This window comes from Terrapene carolina, unplaced genomic scaffold (genome assembly GCF_002925995.2).
Source record: "Terrapene carolina triunguis isolate 2854851 unplaced genomic scaffold, T_m_triunguis-2.0 Scaffold97, whole genome shotgun sequence".
NCBI classification, from domain to species: Eukaryota; Metazoa; Chordata; order Testudines; family Emydidae; genus Terrapene; species Terrapene triunguis.
In genome coordinates this window covers 10,743,119-10,754,262 of record NW_020664448.1, presented here as the reverse complement: position 1 = coordinate 10,754,262, position 11,144 = coordinate 10,743,119, and positions in this window count along the sequence as shown.

The window sequence follows — 11,144 nt, the reverse complement described above, 5'->3', positions numbered from 1 at the left end:
GGCTGTTCTTCATCAGTGATCCTTGAACTGTCTTCGGCGTTGGATACTATAGTCTTTAGGAATGTTTAGGGCAAATGTTGGTGTTGCTTGGAACTGCTCTATTTTGTTTCAAGACATCACTTGCATTCCATTACTATAATTTGGGTCTTGTTCTTTTTTGGAATCTTTGTTTTTTTACTATTTACACCACCCTTTTAAATCCACTGTTGGTAGTACAATGTCACTAATCACAACCATGCTGATGATTCTTAGCCTCACCTTTCACTTTCTACAGTGCAGCAACTGGGCTGGAGGAGAATGGCCTGTGTTGTAAGCTCAGCATCAGTCTTGCATGGTTCACAATAAACAAACTCAATATTTGTCTATCTGTCTCTTTAAACTCACAAACTAACACAAAAGATGACTTTATTCACAGTGTTTAATCCAGGGTCCTGACCTGGGTCTGGTCTAGTACTCCACTTCTGTCCCAGCTCCACTCAGCACTACCCTTTAGAAGAAGCAAGCAAGCCTTCTTACCCGGCCTGCTGGCTTGCTTTGGTCAGTATCTTCTCCTAGCCCTCCTAGACCTCTGGAGGACTAAGTCTTATTGGTAGCCCATCTTGAACCGGTTATCCTTAAGCAAGGGAGGGCCAAAGCATTGATTCCTCCAGCAGGGGGAAAAGAAGGCCTCACAGACCCATCACAAACATGTATACCTAAAACTCTCCTGACACTAAATTCCTTATTTAGGGCCTAATCTAAAATCCACTGAAGTTAATGGAAAAATTCTTATTAACATCAGTGGTTTTGGATTAGATCCTTAATGAAGACCAGACCTTGATGTCCCGTGGGATTATTTTATGAGCTTGTACACTGGTCACAACTACAGGGGAAGAATAGTGCTGTTACAGTCTGAAAACAACCACCTCCCAATTTAGAACATTTATCATTGTCTACACTTGAAACGTTATAGTCACAGCTGCGTTGCTGTAGTGCTTCAGGGTAGACACTACAGCTATGGGAGGGGTTCTCCTGTTGGCATAGGTAATCCACCTCCATGAGAGGTGGTAGCTAGGTATACGAAAGAATTCTTACATCAACCCAGCCCTGTCTACACTGGGGATTTGGGTCAGCTTAACTATATCTAGTGTAAACCAGCCCTTAATTATCTTTGCCAAGCTCTATTGAAAGAGTTGGTGGTCTCCATCCAGTTGCTAGCAGGCAGAAGTCCATTTCACAAATCCACTGTCCCAGGTGGCATCATTACTGGCCTCTCAGCAGAGAAGCCAAGTGCTGAATCAATATAGAAATTAAATGATCCTTTCAGGTCCCTCCAGATGAGAGTTGAAACTCCCAGGAGGTGGAGTACAGCAAGGAACCATGCACTGCTGCTGTCTATGCTACTCCTGTTCTTTACTAACATCTAAAAAGCTACATTTTTGTGTAAATGTGGAGCTTGTGAATGGTACCAGCTCAGCATTCCTGGACCATGAAGCCCTCTCTTTATTCACAGAATAGATAGAACACAAAAAATTACAGCATAAGCTTCCCCAGACCCACTGCACCAGACCTGGGGACACAACACAACATCTGCAGGGGTGAGGAAGTAGGTCACTCTTCATGCCATTCAGTCTTTAGCCTTTCTGCTTGTACTGCCCTCAAGTGCACAGCTAATGCCAAGCAATATTGGCTTTGTGATGTTGGCCTCTGTCCATTGGAAACAGACTGAAACCACCAAATATTTCTCAATATGCCACTGCCCAGCCATGAGATTGTAACAACTTTCAGTCTAGCATAGGGGTTCTCAAACTTTTTTTGCTGAGACCCTCTTTGAAACAATTTCAGGCTGTGATGACCCCTCTCCCAAAAAGTGATGGACCCCCCCTCCCCGTATACTATGCCACCCTTATTTCCGTGCTGCTGTTGGCGGCAGCACTGCCTTTGGAGCTGAGCGCCCGGCCAGCAGCCACTCTCGCGACCCCACCACAATAGTCTTATAACCCCCTTTTGGGTCAGGACTCGCAGCTTGAGAAATACTGAAAAAATAATTGAAAAACTTCAGCTGACCAAACCCTCCCCTGTTCTGTGCATACAGGAAGGAATTGATTTGCCAGAATTATTAAACCAACATATTTTGTAAGTACAATCATGTACACTAAAAAAACATCAAAACCCAGAGAGAAAAGTCCATAGAATTTAACAGCTATTAAACCAATAGGGTTTTATACAAATTGTTCTTAAAAACCTATAGAGTTGACTAGAGAATGAGATCCTTTCTATAGTATTTTTTTTAAACCTTCCCATAGAATTCTATACCAGGAATATTCAACTTCATAGAATGGTCCAAAAAGGGGAGAAAGCCTATAGAAAAGACATCATTTTCTATGAAATTAAATAGACCTTTAAAGTGTGTGGGCGGGGGGTGAAGTAGCAGCAGCTGCCACTTGGTCCCTGAAGAAAGGCCCCTGGGCCCCTCTCCAGATGATTTGCTGACAGGCTCCAATGAGGTCTGCATGCAGCTGGCCTAAAGCAGTGGCTCCCAAACTGAGGTCCATGGAGCACTTGTTGGTTGTGCACAGAGAGATCCCCAGTTACCTGATGCTGGCTCTCTTCCTCACTTCCCACTGCTGACTTGCATTAAAAGATGTTAAAAATACATTAAATACCTGCCTGATATTTTTCCCTGTATACAATTGCTGTATTTGCCACTGGGATGTTATGAAACAGTGAATGAGAGGAGAGGTGCTCATGAAACAATCTCTGTAAGATGCATTCCACACTATGAAAAAGTTTGAGAGCTCTAGACGTGGATAGCATGGGGTTTAAAGTGGGGGAAACAGAAGGATCTTTATAGCTCCAGCAGGAATGTAGAAGAGTTCCCTGGTTTAAAAATAATAATAATAAAGCCTGCAAAAACTGGCAGTTTCCACTTAGGCCTGGTGTTATGTGATCCTTCCTCTCCTTGATGGATGGATACTATGTTCCACCTTCAAAAAACATCCATTTCAGTGTAAGAGGGCTGATGTTTGTTCTGTTTTTTTCTGAAGTGGTTTGAAGCTGTGCCCAGTTTGGTGCCTCTGATGAAAATCCTCATACTGCCACACTCCCTTGAGAAGACCTGGATGGCATCTAATTTGTTCTAAGATCCAAGTGAAGCAGTTTATTTGAACAGGTTTTTCCCCTTTTACTTTGATGTGTTCTTCCTTTTATGCTGGTTGGTCCCTGACAGCTTTTCCTAAAGATGGACTGATTTGTGTGCATATCCACCTGGAGCAGACGAAAGTATTTAGGGTTCTGACTGAGATCAATGATTTAGCTGCAGTTCACTGGGGTCCCAACTTCCAAACATGAGTGTCCAAAATTTAGGCTGCTTGCATTACAGGGCCACATGGGGCATATCTAACACAAGTCTGTCTATCAAAGCTGGGAGACACGCTCCCAGCTGCAATGCAGACATACACTTAGTGCCTCAGAGATGGCTATCTTGCCTTGATACAGGAGTCAAACTCTCTCAACTACTGTAATCCAACAATAGAGATTTATTTCCTTGTTTTGTTCACCACCACAGCACATGAAAGGTTAAATTAACATCAGTGGTGTTGTGCCTGCTTATGCCAAGGATGAATTTAGCTTGGAGGTATCAAATTTAGGTTCAGATAACAAAAGATTCTCAGCTGATCTTAAAGATGACCTGGACATTATATATATATATATATATATATATTAGGCTTGGGCCATTTTTTGTTTCTTTATGATCAATAATGAAGCCTAAAAAGGTTTTGCCTAAGAAAAAAATAGCTTTCTTTTTGTATTAGAAATTCAACTGTTGTGTACCTTGCAAGAGACTGGGGAATATGTGAAATGTTGACAATACAAAAGACAAAAAAACCTCACAAAACCCTGATGGCTGAGCAAGTGAGAGGGGAAAGGATTTTTAGCCACTGTTTAAAACTTGGGTATTTCATGGTTATTGTTAAGGCCTATTTAACTACATTCCCTAATGAACACTTTGGAGAAAGCTTTGCTAAGGATCCCATCTCTTTAGCTTGCAATACACATCTCCTGAAACCTCTGAGAGACTCTCCAGCAAAACCGGGAAGAACAGAGTTGCTATTCCAGATATTTCAAAGAGCATTTATTTTAAAAAATGTGGAATAAAAATCCCTTTCAAAAACAAACAAGCCAAACCACCCAAATCTTCTTTATGCAACATAAAGGAGCAAAAAGAGTTACACCCTTTTTAGCTCCTCTTGACCTGCTATGCCAATATGCAGAGTGAGAAGAAGTCTCTCATATCTCAGATCCCAAACTTCCTTTCAGTCTTCTCCTATCTAAAATCAGCTTTCAGCCATATTCTGTCTTGCCCATCTAACAACTCCTGATGTCATTTATACCAGCTTAAATTCAGAATGACTCCAGTGAGGGGATTATAAACAGGTTAGGTGCCTAGAAGAGTTCATTCACGGCAAGGCCATTGCTGAGATCAGTGGAGTTACTCTGGATTTACACTGGTATAAATGAGGACAGAATCTGGCCCCATTCTCCACATCAGCCTCATCCATGTTAATGACAAGTTCAGTGGGGATGGCAGCTCCCTGCATCTGGATGCTCTGCTGACATAAAACAGAAGTTCAACTTCAAGAGCCTCTGTCAGTCTGTGTGTTTTGCATGCAGCTCTGGTCCCTTTCCTCATGTCTGCACTCTCTGATCTATTCAGCAGCTGCCAAACCCTTGCTTAGAAAAAGTCAAATAGTCTCCATGCTCTCTCAGTAAAGCCTGTTACAACACAGCTGCTCCAGTAGCTTCCCTTGTATCTACCATAGCACTAGAAAGGCTTAGAGCATTTTATCAAACTTCTAATTCCTTAAATAGCAGATGAGGTTGATCTGATTGTTTCTGTTCCAACTCCATGGTCATAGCTGTTGTTTGATGTTGGCACATCGCTTTCAAGATGAGCTGTGTGACATTTAAAAAAAAAATTCATGTCACCGTATTTGCTGTTCTCTCTGGGGTAATTTCATGGCCCTAGAAGCTTCCCGTTTTGCTCCTTTTCCCACTGAATCATGCAAAACTGCAACAAGCCACTTCTACTCATGGCATTTCAAGCAGGAACAGCACACAGCTGGGTTTGGTTTTTGTAAATGAAACTCCTGAATATAAGTTCATGAAGCTTTGCAAAGAAGTGAATGTGGATCAAATCACCATCACAGAATGCATCAGTCTCATAGGTGCGGGATCTAGGGGTGCGGGGGGTGCTGCAGCACCCCCAGATTTTATGCAGGGCCCTGGCCATCAGCCCCGCGCCCAGGGCTCCACTCCTAGGTCTGGGGCTCGGGGCTCAGCTGTCAGCCCCATGTCCCGCTCCCTGGCTGTTGGCCCCGTGCATGGGCCTCCATGCCCAGCGCCCCGCTCCCGGCCCTGCACCTGGGGCCCCGCACCCAGGACTCCGCTCCCGGCCCTGCGCCCAGAGCTCGGGTCACAGCCACTGGCCCTGTGCGTGCCCCGCTCCCCGGCTGCTGGCCCTGTGCCTGGAACCCTGTGCCCAGGGCTCTGCTCCTGGAGTCCCAGCCGCTGGCCCTGTTCCCCATCCCTCTCCCTGCTCCTGGGTCTCCGGTCCCGGGGCCCTGCTCCCAGCCCCGCGGCTGGGGCTCTGCTCCCAGAGTCCTGGCCACCGGCCCTGCCGCCAGGGCTCTGCTCCTGGCCCCGCATGCAGGGTCCCGGCTGCCGGCCCCATGCCTGGGTCTCTACTGACCCTGTGCTCTCCCGCAGCTGTGGCCCCAGCCTTGGCCCCCTTACCTCTGTCCGGATCCCACCCTCCTGGAAACATGGTCCTGCTCCCAGCCCCAGCTCTGGAGGATTTGGAGGGGGGGCACGGACAAGGGTAAGGGGGAGCATGAGGTAAAAAGTAAAAACTGCTTTCAGCACCCCCCCTATTAAAAATGTTCCAGCACCACTTATCAGTCTTGCTGTCTCAAACCATGAATGCAGGGGAGAGAGCTGGACAACCACTTATCTGGCCTTTTCCATCTCTAATTTCTGTGACTGATACCATCTCCTTAGTGTATGTAGCAGATTATACCCGACAGACTGGATCTCAGATCTTCTGAGCTCCACTTGTCCCAGGACCACAGCAGAATGGGGGGAAAGGAATCTATATTTCATTTGTACAATCCACTGATCCTAGGTCCAACTGGAGCCAATTTGGCCCCTAGCACAGGTAAAAGCAGCCTATAAGACATACCACTTATATTTCTTTAATACAATAAAAACAAAGACATTTCCAAGTTACAAAGCTTTCAGTTACAATTACATGATTTTGTATATCCCTTATACAAAATCATAATAAGATCATTACAATTAAGAAACCTAAGCCTTAGAAAGAACGGAAATGACCAATTAAAATTACTTACATAAATATTCTCTTGGCCCTACCATTCATACATTACTGTACACAATACCGATATGTGAACATTCACCCTTACACATTTTGTTAGCCACCTTAATTCTGACCCACTACACATACTGGGGACCTCTTTCCATATCTGCCTCACTGTCTATATAGTTTACATAGTCAGAGACATACACTAACCTATCCCACCAAATTCTGAGGACAAAATACATTTTCAGGCTGTACCAGCCCCAATTCAGCAAAACACATAAGCATCTTTTTAATTTTAAACACGAATAGTTCCACTGAAGTATGCACATGTTTAAAGTCCAACAGATGCTGAAGTACTTTGCTGAATGCAGACTTGAATAGAATAGGTGCCTAGAAGAGTTCAGGAATCACACAGACAGAAACACAACCCAACAGATTTTCAGAGGGCCACTCCCTTTGTAAAATGATATGCTAATAAAAATGTGAAGATTAATTAGGCCAAGATTTCCACAAGTGACCATGACTTCGGGCACCTCCATTTTTGGATGCCCAACTTGAAGCCCCTCTAGCAGTACGTCTACACTCATACGTGCTGGAACTAGGGGTGCTGGAGGTGCGGCTGCACCCCCTGTTTGAAGTAGTAATAACAACCCAAATACATAGTTTCTGAGTTCAGCACCCCCACTACAAAAATCGTTCCATCGCCCCTGTCTACACTGCATTTTAAAACCCATGGCAGCGAGTCTCGGAGCCTGGGTCTACAGACTCAGGCTTGTGGGGCTTGCACTACAGCGCTAAAAATAGCAGTGTAGATGCTTGGGCATGCGCTGGAGCACAGCCTCTGAGGCCTACCCCTCTCCCTGGGCTTCAGAGCCCAAGCTCAGCCCAAGCCATGTCTACCAGCTGTTTTTAGCAACGTAGCATGAGCCGCGCAAGTCCATCTGTAGGCGTGGGCTTTGACAGTCGCTGCCAGGGGTTTTTAAACGCAGTGTAGACGTACCCTACAGGTTGGTGCTCAGCACTTTCTGAAAAGCAGATCCGTTGCAGTATCTCAAGTTGAGCATCCATATAGTGCGGTGCCCCAAATCTGTCTCTTTTGAAAATCTTGGCCCTCCAAAATTGGTTCCCTGACAACACTAAATGCTGTAAACAATTGTCAGTCAGATTTTTGCTGACTGGCTCAGAGAGCTCCCACAAGGTGCAGCCTCTTTCCTTGCTGAGGAAAATGGAGAAAAGCATTTGCTCACTCTCCTGAGCACCTGGGATAGACTCCACCAAGAAGGAAGCATGAGAAATATCATGTTCCTTCCACTGTGTGACAATAAAGTTAAATTAAAAAAAAAAAAAAGCTGCCTTGACATGTTGACAGATATTCAGGTTGTGCATTTTGTGTCCAAATTTGAAAAAATATCCCTTGAGACAAATGGTTGGGGAGGAAGATCTGCCTTTTCATTAAAGCAAAAGGAAATTGGAGTATTTCTTAAGAGTCAAATATTTCATATAGCCTTATTTTCAGAGGGATGAATAGTGCTTTTGCTGAGCACCTTTTGGTATTTGGCCTTGTACCAGTGCACTGTTTGCAGAACACTTTCTGCACCTCCTGTAGCTACAATACAGAACCACTTTTCCCCGTAGCTTGTTGTTAGCAATTGTTAAAAGCTGCATCTTGGAGACGTCAAGATAGCATATTCAACAGCTTGTGCCAGTATCTCATGTTGGCTTGTTCACTAATGGTGTCTACATTAGGCTGCCTGGGGAATGGCTCTTCCTGGGCATTCTGCCAGTCTTTGACAATCACTGTAGGAATGACAGCTCTCCTCCAGCAATAGAAGTTGAACATCAAACGTAATAGCAGCCAAATATAAGTGCAGACTGGTTTTATGCTGAGTGCTTGGTTGTACAGAGCAGGATCATAATACTGCTCTAGTACTGATATGCAGATGTTATATATGAAGCACTGCATGTGTATACCACGCTTAACAAAATAATTAAGAAAACCTGGCCGTTGCTTGAAGGGAGTCTTAGTTGTATAAATATGTGGCCAGGTTCATCACTACACTGGCTGCTTTGCACTGCTCCAGTGTTGTAGCCATGAACCTGGTGCAAATGACCAGTGAAATGAAGTTGACGGTGCTTTGCATCACCAGAGCAGCACAAAGCAGCCAGAACATGCTGGTGAATGTGACCCATAATATACGGAGTTATGATGCAAATACAAGAGGAGAAGAAGCAATGGTCTGTAGATCAATTTGTTTAGGTATTGGGTTTTAATAGACTCATAGATGATGGATATGAAGAAGGGCACTTGGCATGGAGAAGGTTTAAAATTCTGCTCTCAGAATAGTTCAACCCCATTGTCTTCCATGGATTTAACCCAGTTTAACAGAAGAGGAACAATTGACAGTGGAAGCTTAAAAATATTTCTTAATATGAAAACAGATCCTGACAGCCACCTATCTATTCTGTGGAATTTACAAGGCATCGATCACCTTGTTCTCTGAGCACCAGATGAAATTATAGAAAGCAGAAGAGTCCAAACCAACTGCGTTTTTCTCTTTCTGGCACTCCACTATCACAGCGGTATGTGAACTGAGTCCTAAATAAGATAATGGCTGTAGACATCCCCGTCCTGTTCAGGAAACAGGAGTAATTACTGAGGCGGACAGATGGATGCAGGAAGTGTGGCTAGCACCCTAAATTTAAGCACAATAGCATAGGTATTTGGTAAGGTACCAGCTGTTCTGAAATGCTGATCAGTTGGTTTTTATAGTAGGAGGTGTTGGATCCAGAATGGGATTCACCATCTGCTGGTAGAAATTAAGACCATTAGTAATGGAATGCCTTGCCTGAGGGGTAGGAGATAAGATATCTATCCATCACTGTGACATTCAGTCCATTAGAATAAATTCTTCCTAACATGATAGAGGACCTGCTTTGGCTTCTTGTACTTATATTATTTCTTTTCCTATGAATTTTGTTCACTGGAAGTTAAAGTTTTTGCAAATATAAGCTAAGTTTTGCTTCATTCATTCATTCATTCATTCAGTGTACCCTACTCTACTTGCGCTACATTGATGACATCTTCATCATCTGGACCCATGGAAAAGAAGCCCTTGAGGAATTCCACCATGATTTCAATAATTTCCATCCTACCATCAACCTCAGCCTAGATCAATCCACACAAGCGGTCCATTTCTTGGACACTACTGTGCTAATAAGCGATGGTCACATAAATACCACCCTATACCGGAAACCTACTGACCGCTACACTTACCTACATGCCTCCAGTTTCCATCCAGGACACACCACACGATCCATTGTCTACAGCCAAGCTCTAAGATATAACCGCATTTGCTCCAATCCCTCAGATAGAGACAAGCACCTACAAGATCTCTATCAAGCATTCTTAAAACTACAATACCCACCTGCAGAAGTGAAAAAACAGATTGACAGAGCCAGACGAGTACCCAGAAGTCACCTCCTACAAGACAGGGCCAACAAAGTCACCTCCTACAAGACAGGGCCAACAAAGAAAATAACAGAACACCACTAGCTGTCACCTTCAGCCCCCAGCTAAAACCTCTCCAGCGCATCATCAGAGATCTACAACCTATCCTGAAAGATGATCCTTTACTCTCACAGATCTTGGGAGACAGACCTGTCCTCGCTTACAGACAACTCCCCAACCTAAAGCAAATACTCACCAGCAACCACACATCACTGAACAAAAACACTGACCCAGGAACCTATCCTTGTAACAAAGCCCGATGCCAACTCTGTCCACATATCTATTCAAGTGACATCATCATAGGGCCTAATCACATCAGCCATACCATCAGGGGCTCGTTCACCTGCACATCTACCAATGTGATATATGCCATCATGTGCCAGCAATGCCCCTCTGCCATGTACATTGGCCAAACCGGACAGTCTCTACGCAAAAGAATTAATGGACACAAATCTGACATCAGGAATCATAATACTCAAAAACCAGTGGGAGAACACTTTAACCTGTCTGGCCATTCTATGACAGACCTGCGGGTGGCTATCTTAAAACAGAAAAACTTCAAAAACAGACTCCAACGAGAGACTGCTGAGCTGGAATTGATATGCAAACTAGATACGATCAACTCAGGATTAAATAAAGACTGGGAATGGCTGAGCCATTACAAACATTGAATCTATCTCCCGTTGTAAGTATTCTCACACTTCTTATCAAACTGTCTGTACTGGGCTATCTTGATTATCACTTCAAAAGTTTTTTTCTCTTACTTGATTGGCCTCTCAGAGTTGGTAAGACAACTCCCACCTGTTCATGCTCTCTGTATGTGTGTATATATATCTCCTCAATATATGTTTCACTCTATATGCATCCGAAGAAGTGGGTTGTAGCCCACGAAAGCTTATGCTCTAATAAATTTGTTAGTCTCTAAGGTGCCACAAGTACTCCTGCTCCTTTCTTGATGGATCAGCCACTCCCTAGTACTTGAGTACTTCCCTGCATGAAAAGTTAGTTAGAGTCGGGCACTGAAAAGGAGGAAATCCTGAGTTTTATTCCTGATTGTCACTGACTTTGTTGGATTCTACATGCCTTATTCTCATGAGTAGTCTGGTTAAAGTATATTCATCTTACTCTACTTGAGTAAGATGAAAACAATTTGGTTTCCACTTTAATACCTTGGACAACACTATGTCTCTAAAACTTCTCTAGCTTCCTTTGCTCTTTAAAGAGATGTAGTGTGTGTGTGTGTGTGTGTGTGTGTGTGTGTGTGTGTGTGTGTGTGTG